Source organism: Adiantum capillus-veneris, chromosome 17 (genome assembly GCF_014529385.1).
Source record: "Adiantum capillus-veneris isolate H3 chromosome 17, ASM1452938v2, whole genome shotgun sequence".
NCBI classification, from domain to species: domain Eukaryota; kingdom Viridiplantae; phylum Streptophyta; class Polypodiopsida; order Polypodiales; family Pteridaceae; genus Adiantum; species Adiantum capillus-veneris.
The window spans coordinates 8,664,500-8,682,020 of NC_140947.1; the positions used below are offsets into that span (position 1 = coordinate 8,664,500).

Here is a 17,521-nt window from a genome sequence, read left to right on the forward strand (position 1 = left end):
ATCAACCTTCGACAAAAGAAATTTAGGTATAGTAGATGTTCTCATCCAGAAGAAGCAGTTAAAGAAAATCCATTTATATACATTTACAACCTTGCCAATTAAATCAAGGTGTACACATATGACCTTTCTAATTTAGACCTTCTATGTTCCGTGTTGGTTAAGAAATAAAACCATCAAAAGGGTTTGGAGAGTAGCTCTTCTAACATGATAGACAAAAGTCCTCTTAAAAGAGAGAGTCTGTAGAACCCATGCCAAAATTACTTGTAGTAAAGGTTAAGAAGAACACACCTTGTGAGGAAGAAGGCTCCATAGAATATGTTTCTCCACGGCTCAAAATAAGATTTTGAGAGCAGAAATGGCTTTGAAAGGGGTATAAAGCAAGGTTGCCTACTGAGGATACTCTTGGAACACCAAGGATGTTGCCATGATTTACTCCACAAAAACTTGCTTAAAAACTTTAATCACATACAAACGTGTCATGATCTAAACCTACTTATATACCATTAAAAAGGCACGTTGAACTATGAATACGACCAACTACCATGTGTTGCATCTCCTTAATTAGGTATAACCCCTACACCCCTATTCACATAGGCTTCTAACATCTAGGCTCCTAATGGTGGCAAGCCTCGTCACTATATGGTACGGTTCTAAGCCAGAGGGGATCTAGGGCCCAAATTTGGGGGCGCGAGGCGGCTTTAATCTCCGCCGTCGGATCACAAAGTGAACTAGGGGTGAACTAGGGATGGGTGAACTAGGGATGGGTGAACTAGGGGCGGATAAGCTAGGGGTGGGTGAACTGAGGGTGAACTAGGGGCGCCTAAACTAGGGTGTGATCATGTGTCATGCCATCATGGACATCGACGCGCGCTAGCGTGGTGGTAGAGCATTCGTGTGGCAACCGAGACGTTCCAGGTTCGACCCACACCCCGCGAGGCGGGTGAACTAGGGGGGTGAACTAGGAGTGAACTTGGGGCGCAATTTTTGCCCCGAGTTCACCCCTACTTCACCCCCAGTTCACTGCGTGATCCGACGGCCGAGATTAAAGCCGCCTCACGCCCCCAAACTTGGGCCCTAGATCCCCTCTGGCCTAGAACGGTGCCATATAGTGACGAGGGGTGGCAAGACTACCAATGTCCTAACAATAAGTGTGGCAAAAATAAAATAAAATAGATTAAGGTGAAAATCGAGCAAGACTTGGTTACGCACCTTATTTAACTTCAATCTTCTCTTGCTTGAGTGATTGACTAAACATCGAGGAAAGTTGTCATGGTGAGGTTATGAAGCAAAGTAGTGTAAGATTTATTGACACTAGCTAATGAGGCTTGACTAATGAAACTCAATGCAAGCGCAGAAAACATCACATGCATGTTCTCTTCAATGTATACTGAACCAAGAAAAGTAGTGGCTAAAGAGATTAGCCGAAACAACATGCTCAAGGTTTGGTCAATCAAAGATAAATTAGATTAAATCTAGAATACTAGTTCACCTAGTGATTAACAGGAGGATCTACATGTGAGTACACAAATCATCTCCAACAAGACTTTGGCAAATTTTCACAACAAAACTTCACATGTTGCATAGCTAACAACGATTTATTTTCCTTGGTATTCTTTCTTTTCTACTTTTAATGGCATCTCCCTTCTTGAAAGAAAAGCAAGTCTTTAGATCGCAACGACAGTGATAGAGAGCACGGGAGAGTTATTGACAGCAGGGAGGACCACGAAAAGAAGAGACAACACGTAAAGTGTAGCGTCCATGGTGCATGCGCATGTTGAGCTCAATGTGTGTGTGTGAGAGACAGAGAGAGACACACACACACACAAAAAGCTTAATTATTATGCAGCATTGGCAATTTTTTTTGCAGCAACTGTTGCACAATCATCAACATTTCATTATTCTTAGCGTTCTTTATAGAAGATGCCTTATAACCTCGATGTAATTTTCCACTTTTAATGTCTTCTCCCTTCTCAACCGATTTCTTACTCCTGGCATCTAAACTGGCCTCAGAGTGCGTCATGATTTTCAGAGGCATGTGTGCTGTCATATACCATAATTCTCTTGGTGATGATTTTTTCTTTGATCACTACCTTGTCCACAAACTCACACTCCACTCCAACTTACATAGGAAAGCTGTTCTTTCTAAACAAGTGTGCTTCCGAGAGCTTGAGACCTCTTGCAATTACAAGTTTTCATGCGAATACCAGGAAATGCTTCAGACTTTGGTTTAAAAAATGGAAGAGTTTAATATGTGGCCTTATTTCTTTGGTTAGAAAAAACGTTTTTGGCAAGCCCCAGTTAAAATGTCCAGTGACAGCTTGTTCATGTCGAACACAATTCCTGGCACCCTAATTCCAATCCCTGAATGCATTGATGTATGCAATGATGAGATATGCCTCAATCAGAGCTCAGATGCATTGTCCTAACCACCTTATACTCAGTAACATTTTCCCATCTAAGATTAGCCACTCCGAGGAAAAACCAGTAGCAACACGCCACCAACTATGAAATGCGCACCGCCGTTACTGGCATTCTAATCTGGCTCTCATTTATGAGTTGTTCAACACTGCATCAAAACAATTCACTGAAGAGCATGCTCATTGAAGGTCTTCAACTGAATTACCCACTTACAGCTATACCCACTTTGCTTAAACACACCTCCTTTTGGTGCCTTCTAAGACATCGCATCTGAAGCGAATAATTGATGCAGAGTGCTGTTGTCAAAACAATCAGGACTTCTTAGCCTACGCAAAGTTGCAAGAGCAGCCGTCATGAAGGAGTTTACTCTTGTTCTTCTGGATGGTAATGTTTCAAGTAGTTACAAACTCTGTTGAGATAAGTGACGACATGCTCGCAATTAATCCCTGTTCTTATATCAGACCACTTCCTTTATGCGACACTGCTTGTTCTGAAGCATTGAGAGTGCGATATGAAGGTCCTCTCCTCTATAATAAGAGCAAACCACAAGATGTTTATTATTTAGGTTGTTAAAACCAATTAATTTAAGCCATGATCTTATCGAACCTTGACCAAAGTAGCACTATACAATGACTGGTCAAACTTCATGTATAAAGGTCTTTTTTGTTAAGAGACTGGATGCAACAACAATAAACCACTGCCTGAAGAGTATACTCGTAAAACTACAAAATTTATCCTTCCCTTGTTTGGACTAAGGGAAGAAGGGAAGGTTTGAAACTTCCAACATTACCATTGCATGTCTACATGCTTTTAGGTACAACTGTGAACCCAAAGCGCATTCGAACCATTGTGGGAACGATTGAGCAAAGAGAGATTTAAACTGATCTTTGTACATGAGAACTGTAGTTATTCTCTGACATTCTAAAGTCAAATACCTGCACAGTCAATCACAAAGATGTTACTTTTCCAGGAGTGCCAACTTTAACTAAACACTCCTCCCTAGAAGCTTCAAACATGTCAGACTTAATCCATGTAATAAAGCAGGCCCCATAACTGCCATGTATGCAATCCAAGGCCAGCATGGTAAAATCAGGCATTGGTGGATAAACTCTAGGTAGTCATGCATAAGAAAATATAACCCTTAGCTTCATCATGCAGTATTACGACTAAAACATATACCTTGATGCATCAAAATAAGCCCGAATTCACCTGAGAAAAGTGCAAGGTATAGACTCTAGTAATCACCCAATATATCAATCAACTCTTATCGTGCATTGACTAAATACTATGATATCCCAACTCACGTCATCAGTGCCAAACAGTCGGGGTAGAACTAGGTACCAATGTATGCTCACTGTCAGAATAAGCCTGGAGCTGGCGGTTCCATTATTCCACAAATTTGTATGGTCTCAATTGTCTAAGGTCAGAATGGGCATCCACGTCAGCGCAAAATGCTATGGGTCGACTCCAAATCTGCTCTCAATTTGTAGCCTACCTTCTCCCAAGAATCAGGGCTTGTCATCTTTCCAAAATCACATCCACAATCAAGGCTAGATGACTATAAAAGCTTTAACTCTTTACGTGAAGTTAGTGCAAATAGCTACTAGTGTTTTCTTGAACATGAATGCTACTTTGCCAAAGCCTCCATGATCTCAAGGGAAAATTGGCTTCTTGTATTATTAGAACCCTTGCATGCTTAACTCAAAAGGCACCCCTTGTGGTATTTCTTTTTATATTTTGGACCCGTCATGATTGCAACTGATCATGTGAGCCCACTCACATAATCTGACCCTGAAAAGCAACTCACTTATTTGTTATTTACAACAAATTGCTTAAAAGCTATCTAGTATTTACAAACTCGCGCTAGAAAAGCAATCCCAACATAAAACTCCCATGTCAGCACACAAGAAGAATGACCAGGACTATGCACCCAGAATCCTAGGGCAGACGCTTTTGTCACTAGTTTCCTCTGGACTACGAGAGGCCAGAATTATCTACTCTTAGACCTATGCCCTTGAGAGACCCGTTTTGCTAACTAGTTATGCGCGTGATAGCGACCAAATACCTCTGTTCAGAGGCCCAGGTACTGCGGGACTTGCTTCGGTCTTCCCTTTGGAGTTGCCTCCTCCAGGTAACTTATCGCTCACCTCACTAAACTGCCCTTGTAACCCGACGGTTTTCCCATAGGAAATGTGTAAGGTGCAGCGGAAGTGAATGTTGAACTTTGCTCAAGATGAGTGCTCCAAATTGTGCTCAAGGTTCCTTTTACTTGTAGAAGGGAGAGCCTTCCGTTCTTAATGAGAGAGTGCAATGGACACAAACAAAGTGAATGGACATTGTGTGTGAAGGTGCATGAGACTGAGAGATAGAGAAGAGAATACAACACCAGAGACGTAAAACCCTCCTCCAAGGGCCCCACTCTCAATGGCGAGAGTGGTCTACTATTGATTGCACAATCTGGTACAATGGCTCTAATGGGACTATGTCATTATGTCGAGGCCGACGGTGATGACGACGAGGACGAGACAATGGCTGAAAACTGAATGCTTCGAATCGGTACTGTTGCTCTATTCGGGGCTGATCTGCTACTGAGTCTTTGTATGCCAAAAACGCGGTCTTTGCTGGGTCTTCAACTGGTGAATTTGCTGATGTGAAACGCTGATCTTGCTCACCAAAAACGCTGTCCAAAAATGCTGAAGTGGCTGGTTTCAAAAATGCTAATGGCTAGCTGTGGGCTGCTACAAAAACGCTGGTCTGGACTGCTTGAAAAACACTATCTGCAGGGCCTTGCTTCTCGCTGAATCTGCTGGTTGGAAAGTGCCTATGCAAGGGCTGAAAACGCTGATAGCAATGCTGAAAAACGCTGGCCTTCTGCTGCTTCCAAAAACGCCAGGTTGGTGGGGGGAATCGTCTTGCTGAGAGGGGTCTCCAGAGGGCCTGTTGCTCTCCTTCTTCTTCTGCCAGATAGTGCTAGCTTTGGTTTGCTTATATATTATCTTAGCAAAATTGCCCTACCTAGTTCCCAACAAAAATCACTTAATAAATAAGTGAAAAATGTCAAAAATAGGAAAAATAGGTCTATGCATTGTAAAAATGCTATTGATGGGTTCTGACTGTAATCTGATGATCATGTTGTGTGCAACCGGAGGATATGCATCTAATCTAAGTGTCTGGACATGCACGGTCTGCGAACAGACTCACAAAAGGGCCAGATCACTTCCTATTCTAGACTGGCTTGACTGACTGAACCCTCGTCATGTTGTAGCTTGTCCACGGACACATAGGGTTGGATGTGTCACGTGACATACCCTCCTTTTCAAAGTGAGGTACTGGTATCGAACTGTATGGCATCGAGGGAGATCGCCAACAACGTCTGGAATCCTGGAAAGGACTCTTCGCCGGCCAACTTTGATGCGTGGGTCATGCGATACTTGAACTCCATAAAGGTCTGCAACGCTTGCTTCTTTGGGCTGCGCCGAAAGCGACACAAAGTCTTTTGTGGCTCCTTCAATGCTTCAACTTCGTCTATCGTTTACCTTCTTCAAGAATCTCCGAGGCTGAAAATTCCTGAAACCACTTCCAACACAAAAACATGAACAGACCCATTCCATGTAAAGTGACTGGAAAAATTCTTGTCTTCCTAAAAGACTGCATGCAATGTCACCAGGAGGTGTATTTTTCATGTTGCCTTCAATAAATAAGTACTATATATTTTTTATTTATTTTTATTTTTACTTGTTTCCCCGGGACCCTTGAAAAGGTGCAAGTGGACATTGCATGGCGAGTGTGAAACGGCTGCGGCCGAATAGGTTTCTCACATCAAGAGTCTGGGTCGGTCAGTCGGGGACTGGTCGGGCCAGTTAGCACTGAATTCTGATGAGTATGGAAGCCTGTGCCCGCCAAATGAAATCTGGGCCACTCGGAAAGTCACTTACAACTTTATAAGTGAGTGGGAACTAGGGAATTAACTCAAAGGGGCAAACTCGACACTTGGCAGTTGTAGAGCCATTTGCAGGACACCTCAGCTGGAGGGGGCGCCCATTTGAGGCTGGGGCTGATTTTTGCTCATGCAAGTGACCTACAGTGTGTGTGTGAGTAGTGGGTGCAGGTCTACAGCTTTAATGGAAAGCTTGCCTTCTCCTCTGTCTCATGTAGCGCGATGACTTGCTCTCGTGCATCTCTCTCTCCCCTTTGGCACATATGGTGATGCCCCACTAGTTGGGCTACTCAGATGAACATGTACAATTCTGGGGGTTTATGCGCGTTTGCCAAGGCAAGAGCCTTCTGAACAGGAACCGGATTAGCTAATTGCTGATCCCCCACAAGTACGCACAGTTCCATCGCGAAAGATTGCGAGTTCGGAGAGTTTTCTAGCGTGAAAACTCGTCCAATTCACAGGGGAACTGTCCCATTGCGTGTGGGAGCTCTTGGGACACGCGTAGGCGTGTTCGCTCCGCTAAAAACGATCCAAAACAGCGAATTACAGCCTGCTGTGTTTTTCTGCAGGTTTAGGGTTTCACACCTAAACTGCAAGGGAACCCCCGGGGAGCCTCGTGAGAGCCTTGGGATGCGTGTACAGGCTTTTGGGCACCCGGCAGTGAAAAACAGAGAATTACAGCCCGCTGAATTTCTATGACAGCTCACCAGAAAGCTTCCACATAGCGAGGGAAATCCGTCCTAGACAGGTGCTTTTTGACCTACAGGGGTTTTTGTGCTGTTATGCTGCCGAAATCCGGTCAGGTTTGGTTTTCAGCCCTCGTCACGTTTGGACAGCTTTGTGAAAGCTTGTGTTAAGTGGTCGGATCGTCTACCTTAATTTGAATAAAGAAATACCGAAAGGGGCGCCAATTCTTTGGGGCCTACAAGGTGTCGGTCTCGTGTGCGCAATGACATTCTAATCGCTGGACACAACTGTGTTCTCTTCCCTTCTCAGTGCTCTGTGTAAAATTAACAGGTAATTGAAATAGTACCGCCCTCTACATTGTACAGGCCGGTTATATGCAATGTAGTTGAACAAATAGACAGAGTGCCAAACCGTTCACCACACACACGCAAACAATGAGATCGAATCTCGTCTTTCTGATCTAAATCAATCAACTGTGGCAAACCATAATGGAAATGCCGATGCTTGATGCTCAATCTTTCTTGTGCTCTGTCGGAAAGTGTGTCAAGCCAAGGAAGAGACATGGAATGTGACTTCCTTGAATGCATACTTTTCAGCTTTTCATGAATAATCCGCATACATCCGTGTTCATTCATGAGTGAAACGAGCTCAACGTACAATATGTCATGCCTAGGAAAAGGGATCACATAAAGACGCTGACTAAATACAGGAAACGATCACGGATGAAACACTCGTACAATGCGTGCTGACTAATCATTCGAACACATAGTACTTCCTGTGGGGGTTCTATGGAAATCGGCTCGAGAGCCAAGATCGGTTCTTCCTGAGGGGGTTCTTTGGACCTAGGCTCAAGAGCCAAGATCGGTTCTTCGTGATTGATCGAATCTGCAATGAGGTTAGCTTCACTAGAGAAAGTATCAACTAACACATCATCCTTGTGAACAATCACATCATCTTTATGCAAATCATCATGCTTGTGAGAATCACATCTTGATCATGCAAATCATCATGCTTGTCATTATCATCCAAATCATCATACTCATCATTATCATTTAATTCATCATGCTTATCATCATGCAAATCCTGTGTATCATGCTTTGGAGAAGAAGAGACTGAGAGAGTCTCCTTTTCCCGAATCGCTTGCATTTGTGCCTGCACTTGAGAAAAGAGTCGCAACATCTCTTTCATGTGTCGGTCGTTCATTGCTTTTCTTGCTTTGTTCTCGCGATCCATTTCTGCTTTTCTTTCTTTGTTCTCGCAATCAAATTTGGAACCTCTTTCTTCGCGCTCATGCGCTATGGCTGCCATTCTGTCTTCGTATTTACGCTCAATTTCTGCGGGCGCACCCCTTGGCGGCCTTGCGCTCACACCAAGGTTGCTTTTTCCCACCTCACGTCGATTGGCCGGCCGCTAAGTGCACGGTCCGCTCTCAATGAGCGAAAAGAGGCACAAGGGGAGGCTGGACAAGCCCTTCTTTCTTGGGATTCCTGTCACTCTTCAAAAACACGATTAGGAATCGACACGCCCAAGAGGACTTGGGGTTACGTGCAACCACAACAAGCAAAAAAAAACATGTGGTTCTTGTGGTTCTTTCCTAGAGTGATACAGAACACTGTCAAAGCTCTGATACCAATGTAAGGTGCAGCGGAAGTGAATGTTGAACTTTGCTCAAGATGAGTGCTCCGAACCGTGCTCAAGGTTCCTTTTACTTCTGGAAGGGAGAGCCTTCCGATAAGAGAGTGCAATGGACACAAACAAAGTGAATGGACAATGTGCGTGAAGGTGCATGAGACTGAGAGATAGAGAAGAGAATACGACACCAGAGACGTTGTAAAACCCTCCTCCGAGGACCCCGCTCTCAATGGCGAGAGTGGTCTACTATTGATTGCACAATCTGGTACAATGGCTGATGCAAATCTAATGGGACTATGTCGAGGCCGACGGTGATGACAACGAGGACGAGACTATGGCTGAAAACTGAATGCTTCGTGAAAACTGAATGCTTCGAATCGGTACGGTTGCTCTATTCGGGGCTGATCTGCTATTGATGCCAAAAAAGCGGTCTTTGCTGGGTCTTCAACTGCTGAATTTGCTGATGTGAAATAGCTGATCTTGCTCACCAAAAACACTGTCCAAAAACGCTGAAGTGGCTGATTTCAAAAACGCTTATGGCTGGCTGTGGGCTGCTACAAAAACGCTGGTCTGGACTGCTTGAAAAACGCTATCTGCAGGGCCTTGCTTCTCGCTGAATCTGCTGGTTGGAAAGCGCCTATGCAAGGGCTGAAAATGCTGATAGCAATGCTGAAAAACGCTGGCCTTCTGCTGCTTCCAAAAACGCCAGGTTGGTGGGGGGAATCGTCTTGCTAAGAAGGGTCTCCAGAGGGCCTGCTTCTCTCCTTCTTCTTCTGTCAGATAGTGCTAGCTTTGGTTTGCTTATATATTATCTTAGCAAAATTGCCCTACCTAGTTCCCAACAAAAGTCACTTAATAAATAAGTGAAAAATGTCAAAAGTAGGGAAAATAGGTCTATGCATTGTAAAAATGCTATTGATGGGTTCTGACTGTAATCTGATGATCATGTTGTGTGCAACCGGAGGATATGCATCTAATCTAAGTGTCTGGACATGCACGGTCTACGAACAGACTCACAAAAGGGCCAGATCACTTCCTATTCTAAACTAACTTGACTGACTGAACCCTGGTCATGCTGTAGCTTGTCCACGGACACATAGGGTTGGATGTGTCACGTGACAAAATGCCATACCCGCTTGGACAGCTTGTCAGAGTATTCAGAACTTCTGCTGCTTCACCTTGGTCTACGGCATACTTGTATAGCTAGTGTGTCTCCCGAGTTGGCCACTCACTGCATGGCATTTAAATTTTAGGCTACATCTCTGTCCAGCCAGCTTCCAGTTTTATGTCCAGTGCCCATATTGGGCACTTTCATTTAAAGGCGCTCCTGTTTATTTTAGTTGGGTTGTTGGTTAATTGCCCTTTAACCCTATCTTCTTCACCTTTGACATGTATACATGTTGGGCACGTGGAGGCTTGGAGTGATCATCTATCATCTTGAGCTTGCTTATTGTTGCAAGTATGTTCAAGCCCCTGGACAGCTTATGCCACGTGGTGGGATACAGATGGGAGACAGCCCACAGGACAGTCGCGAGATCTAAGCATGGGAGTAGAGGTTCAGGAGGAGTAGCAATGCTATTTAGGGAGGAGTTGCAGCCACTACTACATATTGTACGGAGAGATGATCATGCTAGGTATATGTGGGTGAGGCTGAGAGCTGACCCAAGCCGATTTCTATACATTGCCATATGTTACTCCCCCCCCCCCCCCCCCCCCCCCCCCCCCCCCCCCCCCCCCCCCCCAGTACATCAGTATATGCTACACCCAGAGGACAATTGCCTTTCTCTATACTATATGATGATATATGGGAGTTTTCTAGGGATGGTGATATCATCCTCCTAGGGGACTTCAATGCCCGAACGGGCAACTCTCAGACAGTCTTCTACGACACTTCAGATGAGATGCTCAGAGAGTTGGATGTGGGTGACTTGGGGCTTGACAGATGCTCACATGATAGAGAGCAGACGGAGATGGCGACCACGCATGGGTTAGCCATACTTAATGGCTTACAACGATTTCCTCGAGCAGCTGATTTCACATGCTTTCCACACAGACACGGGGCCAGTACAGTGGACTATGTTATGGCACAGCCGAGCTTTATTCCTTGTATTCAGGATTTATAGTGGGAGCTAGACCAATGGGTGTAGCAGTGGATCATGCTCTTTTGACATTGTCCGTTTCATTTCAGTATAGTACATCCCAGACATCAGGAGGCAGGTCACATACCCGTTTTACATTTACACTAGAGACTGACTCAGTTTATACAGAGGAGATCTATAACCGTCTATGCACAGCTAGTCCTGGTCTCTCAATGGAGGAGTGCACCACTTTATTGACTGAGACACTGCATGGTGTAGCATCAGAGGCATACCCACACACTCAGTTTATACAGAGGAGATCTATAACCGTCTATGCACAGCTAGTCCTGGTCTCTCAATGGAGGAGTGCACCACTTTACTGACTGAGACACTGCATGGTGTAGCATCAGAGGCATACCCACACACTCAGTCAGGTCGGAGGCGACATTCTGGGGGCATGCCCCATAATAGTTGGTATGATGAGGAGTGCAGAGAGATGAGAGCCCAGCTCCAGACAGTCTCGGATTGCTTCCCGACGCATTGTGCGACGGAAGAAATGAGCTTACTTGGCCCAGATGGAGCGAGACTTGTATCGGTTGTTCTTGAGTAGAGACTCAGGAGAGGCATGGCGATTCTTTCATGAGCACTCCCCTCCCCCAGTGATTACTTCTCCTGATGTGTGGAGCTAGTATGCGACATTTTTATATACAGTTCTTGGACAGGAACCCCTTCCAGATCCTACAGAGCCATGCCCACCTACCAACACCTTCTTTACCACTGAGATGGTAAAGAGAACCATTGAAAGGGTGAGGACCAGCAGGGCATATGATCATGATGGTCTAGTAGCAGAGCACTTTATACATGCTAGAGATATGCTAGTAGAGGTTCTTGCAGTGTTGTTCAATCGTGCCATGTGTGAGGGGTTACCTGAGACTTGGAGGTTGTCTACTAATGTGCCTGTCTTCAAGGCAGGTGATCCTACAGAGCCTCGGAATTACCGCACGATTATGGTTGGGCATACATTGGCACGGTTGTATGCATCCATTCTTGAGCAGCAGTTGAGTAACTAGGCAGAGGGTGAGGGTGTACGAGCAAAGGGCCAGGCCGGTTTTAGGAGGGGTTTCTCCACTCTTGATCATATTCCAACACTCAGAGCCATAATTGAGGAGGGCAAGTCACATGGGAGACTGATTTATTGTAGCTTTGTGGATTTTTGCAAAGCATTTGATTTCTGTTTTGTTTTAGGAGTCGGGTAGGGCACTCCCGGCCGCTCTCCTCATACACCGAAAAAGTGCACAAGAAGAACGACCAGAACTATGCACCCAGAATCCTAAGGCAGACGATTTTGTCACTAGTTTCCTCTAGACTACAAGAGGCCTGAATTATCTACACTCTTAGAGCCATGACCCATGCCCTTGAGAGACCCATTTCGCTAACTTGATTTGGGTGTGACAGCGACCAAGTACCTTTGTTCAGAGGCCCCAGTACTGCGGGACTTGCTTCGGTCTTCCCTTTGGAGTTGCCTCCTCCAAGTAACTTATCGCTCACCTCACTAAACTGCCTTTGTAACCCGACGGTTTTCCCCTAGGAAATGCCATACCCGCTTGGAAGGGCGTCGGTTCACAGGTGGCGTCCCCTGAGGTTGGTGGTGTCTCCCTTTTGCACCTCCCAACCCCTTTTAGGTGAAGTTGACCCCCCCCCGGGGGGGGGGAAGGCACTTACGCGCTCTTGTAGCTCATTTGGCTTTGCTTGGGGAGAATTACGTCATTTCCCTCGAAAGGGATCGGATTCAAAATAACAGCATAGGAAGGGGAGCATTATCTCCCCATCCGCCTATGCAGAGCACCCAAGTACCGGGGTACAACTTCACCGAGGAACTTCGCCACAGACACGTGCCCTGCCGTTCCGTCCCTCGAGTGCGGATCACGGGGTACCTAGAAGGGCATCCGCTTCCCGCGAGCCTCCCCACCAAGGAGGATAACAGTCCTTTCTTCAAGGTCCACCGAAGGGTCGATTGCGTTGAAGGTGGAGTTGAATTGGTTTAGCCAGCACCCCCTAGAATCATCAACCGCCGAACAGTTCATCAGCAAATGTGAAAGCGAACGACCCTCTAACTGGGAGCACAGCGAGAAAATGCTGTGTCCGCACATATAACTATCAGCTAGTTTGAGGCCACCTACTCTCGCGAGAGCCAGCATTCTCTCCTCTTTCCTATTCACTATAGTGCTCCTGTTGAGCTGCAGCAAGTATCCACGAGTTTGTTCAAAGCCGGCCGTCTTATAGGGCTCCAATGCCAAGCACGAATGCCTCTCGTCCCACTTGTCCCATGCGTGGTAGAAAACTGAGCTAAAGTCAGTCGCTGGGATATACTTATTCATCCAATTCTCGGTTCTTGTCGTCCAAGTCCACTTCTTGAACGGTTGGTTCTTAGGCTTCTTGTTTACCAAGGAGCCTATCCAGGTAGATGAAACCGAGCGGTACTTGTCAAAAGCCCTTGCTCGTTGTCCCCCACAAAAGGCAAGTACAAGTGGATGTTAAACTCGTGATGGAGAGTTGCCGTCCCTACAGAGGTTGACCTTGCTCCCTTTCCGAGTAACATTCGCACCCCGGTGGCGACGAGGCGCTGCAGAGAGTGAAGGACACGCTTATCGTGGGCCCCCATAATTTCCGCGCCATAACAAGTCACTGAATACACGCACGCCTTAAAAACAGTCAGTCGAGACGATATTGGGATGGCTTGGTTTGCCAGCAGGTGCTAGCATGCGAATAGACTTTTCTTCCCCTTGTCCGCTCGCTCCTTAACGATGCGTTCAATCGAAAAGGTCGAGTCTACATCGATGCCAAGGTACTTGTACGTTTCACCTACTGCAACCATCTCACCACCCAGAAGGAAGATCCTCATAGAGAGGTCCCCGTGGAACACCGTGACCATGCATTTTTCAATTCCAAAGGTCATGCCCCAGGTCTTTGCCCATTTCACATGGGAGACAAATTTATTGTAGCTTTGTGGATTTTCGCAAAGCATTTGACATGGTACCAAGAGCTCGATTGATGCGCAGACTATAGGAGATGGGGGTGCCCATAGTGTTGATTTGGGGGTCTGAACTAAAGGTGAGCCCTTGGCTCACGACCAGAGCATCAGATTAGTATTTGTATGGGCAGCGAGCGCCCTCTGAACCTCAGCATCTCCTAGCGTTCTTCATCATCCTTAGAACCTCAGCATCCACTTGCGTTTTCAGCCATCAAAGTTCCCAACGGCATCAACATTTCCCTCTACACACTCCAATCAGCCTTATTGTTAGGGCTTTCAGCATCCACACCCTCAACCCTCCGCGTCTTCAGCCCATGTAACTTCAGCATCAGCCTCAACCTCTAGCGCTAGCAGATCAGATCTGCACTTGCAGATTTCAGCCCTTAGCCTTTCAAGAGGCTTCAATACCAATATGGTCCCATCGGCATCTCAACATCTAGAACCATTGTATTAGCATTTGTGCAATCTAAAGCAATACCACTCTAGCAATAGAGTGGGGGAACGTTGGAGGGGGGTTTGGGGCTCTCCAACCTCTTCAATTCTAGGCAAGACCCCGTTCGAAGCTTATTTTGGTAAGGAGTCTAACATCTCAAATTTTTGGATTTTTAAGAGCGATGCATACGTCCATGTACCAAAGGAGCAAAGGGGGAAGTTTAACCCCAAGTCCAAGAGAACGTTGTTTGTCGGCTACAACGAAAGATATCGACTTTGGCATCCAAAGAAGAAGGACGTTGTACTCAGACGTGATGTTGTCTTTGACGAGTTTTTACTTCAGAGGGGGCTTCCGCTCCCAAGTCTTCCACGAAGACCCCTAATTTGCCGATACTTGTAAACCCGGATTTTGTTTTGCCCCTAGATAAATTCTCTTCTCCTACCCATGTCCCTCAACCTTTGGAAGAGAATGCATATATTTCAGATGATGCAGATTACAGTGGTTCTCATCATAGTGTAGAGTTAGAGCCAAATACACAAATAGCTTCTCCCCTGGGGAGCAAGTCAAACAAGTTACCGAAATGGCTATTGGAGACCTTGCGAGATTTAGCAACTTCAGATTTTCCAACCAATTGGTGTGAAGCCGGTACTACTACATGACGATCTTAACGACTTCCAACTTGCTGAGGCAAATGGGACTTTATTATGGTTGAACTATGCTTTGATGTCGACAATGATCAAGGGCAAAGATCCTCTCACAGTTGAGGAGGCGCTTTCACAATCGAAGTGGAAGTTGGCCATGCAGAAAGAACTTGATTCCATCAAGAAGAACACTCGAGAGTTGGTTCCACAGCTTACCAAGCAGAAGGTAATTGGTGTCAGATGGATCTACAACACCAAGTACAAATCTGATGGTTCTTTGGGCAAGCACAAGGCAAGCCTAGTTGCCAAGGGCTTCTCTCAGAAAACCTGGCGTTGACTATGACGAGACCTTTGCACCGACAACAAGGATGGCGACCATTCGGATAGTTTTTGGCCTTGCTTCCTTTATCGGGTGGCTGGTTTTTCTAGATGAATGTTGTTTCGGTATTTCTCAATGGTGACTTAGAGGAGGAGGTATCTGTGGAGCAACCTCTAGGGTTCGAGGATCCCCACTTTGCAGACATAGTTTGTAGGTTACTAAAGGCTCTCTATGGCTTGAAGCAAGCCCCTCAAACGTGGTACCATAAGAAAAGACTCTTTCTTCCTACAACACTCCTTTCGACAATCTTCTACACACCCAAATTTATACATTTACTATAAGGGAGGATTGGTGACACTTATTATCCTCTATGTGGATGATCTTGTGATTATAGGTAGCCATGTTGAGCACATCCGCAGTACTATGGAGACCTTGGCTAAGGAGTTTAAGATGACAGACCTTGGTTTGCTTCACTACTTCCTTGGATTGGAGATATAGCAGACAAAGGGGGGCATCTTTCTCTCTCAAGAGTGCTATATTCAAATGTTGTTGGAAGCATTTGATATGACTAAGTGTAAACCTATTTCAACTCCTATGGACACTAATCAGAAGTAGTCACAATATGATCTCCCAGATGGTCAGTTCTCTTAGGGTTCTCAACACTTGGTTTGATGTCAATTTCCCGGTGGAACTTCTTAGTTCTCTCATGCAAAAATGTTAGGTGCAGCAGAATGATTGTTTGCGCTTGCTCAAGATGAGTGCTCCAAACTGTGCTCAAGGCTCCTTTTAGTTCTTATGGAAGGTAGAGCCTTCCGTTCTTAATGAGAGAGTGCTATGATCACAAACAAAGTGAATGGACACTATGCGTGCAAGTGTATGAGACTGAGAGATAGAGAGAAGAGAGATACGACACCAGAGACGTTGTAAAACCCTCCTCCGAAGGCCCCACTCTCGTCGGCGAGAGTGGTCTACTATTGATTGCACAAAGTGGTACAATGACGATGCAATGGACTGATGCAACCGGGGACTATGCCGGTGACGACGACGGTGATGACGACGACGACTTTAGGGCTGAAATCTGTGGTCTTCTATCTGCTGAATTTCGGGACTGTTTCGGTGGCTGAAAATCTCTGTTTTGGCTGCGTTTTCGAGGGCTGAAAATGGGGGTCTTCTGCATGAGGCTAAGGCTGAATCTGCTGTCGTGTTTGACTGCTGAAAACGCTGCCTCTTTTGCTGCGGGATGGCTGAAAACCAAAACGCTGGGCTGCCTGCTAACGCTAGGGAAAAACGCTGGGCTTCTGAGACTACTGGCGATCAAGGGTTGGCTGAAAACGCCAGGGAATTGTGAAGGTGCTGAAGGTATGCAAAAACGCAAGGGTTGATGGGAAACCCAAAACGCTAGGGCTAGGTATCTGCTGATGGCGATCTACAACTGAAACCGCCAAGGATCTTGGGGGGTGTTGAGGATGCCCAAAAACGCTAGGTTGATGGGTTCCTGCTGTGAAGAATGCCTGTTGAGCATGTTCTCCTGCTACCTGAAGGTATGCAAAAACGCAAGGGTTGATGGGAAACCCAAAACGCTAGGGCTAGGTATCTGCTGATGGCGATCTACAACTGAAACCGCCAGGGATCTTGGGGGGTGTTGAGGATGCCCAAAAACGCTAGGTTGATGGGTTCTTGCTGTGAAGAATGCCTGTTGAGCATGTTCTCCTGCTGCCTCTTCTGCCAGAAAGTGCTAACTTGGGTTTGCTTATATATTAACTTAGTAAAATTGCCCTACCTACTTTTGTTGGAAAGTCACTTAAAAATAATAAGTGAAAAATGTCAAAAATAGGGGAAAATAGGATAAAGTCACTTGAAAAATCCCCAAACTGACTCTGATGGAATCTGATGGAAATGCTTATGCTTATGCAGTGTGCAACCAGAGGATATGCATCTACACTGAGTGACTGGGCATGCACGGTCTACAAATAGACTCACAAAAGTGCCAGATCACTTCTAATCTAACTCGACTAAACTTGACGGAAACCCTGTTATGGTGTAGCTTGTCCACGGACACATAGGGTTGGATGTGTCACGTGACAAGAAACCCGCCAAGTCACATATGGAGCAGGCTCTTTGCACTTTGCGGTATTTAAAGGCGACCAAGTCATCAAGCATTCACTATGCGGCTGGAGGTGCAGACTCCCAGATCATTCTACGAGGATGGAGTGATTTAGATTGGAGTGAAGATTCATATGGACGACGATCGACTACAAGTTACACCTTTTCTTTTGGCTCAAGAGCACTTTCATGGAGCGGCAAGAAACAACCTACGGTTGCCTTATCTTCCACAGAGGCAGAGC

The 17,521-nt window shown here is 45.8% G+C and overlaps 1 protein-coding gene across 2 annotated transcripts in view; it reads right to left on the reverse strand.

Moving 5' to 3' along the window:
• Window positions 1-2,948: 2,948 nt before the first annotated feature.
• The window catches only part of LOC147436772 (uncharacterized), a 54,362-nt gene continuing 39,789 nt past the window's right edge, over window positions 2,949-17,521 (reverse strand). For both annotated transcript variants that reach the window (XM_086486197.1, XM_086486198.1), the window contains exon 4: window positions 2,949-3,353. The gene's annotated coding sequence lies outside the window, so the exon portion shown is untranslated. The remainder of the gene's footprint in view (window positions 3,354-17,521) is intronic.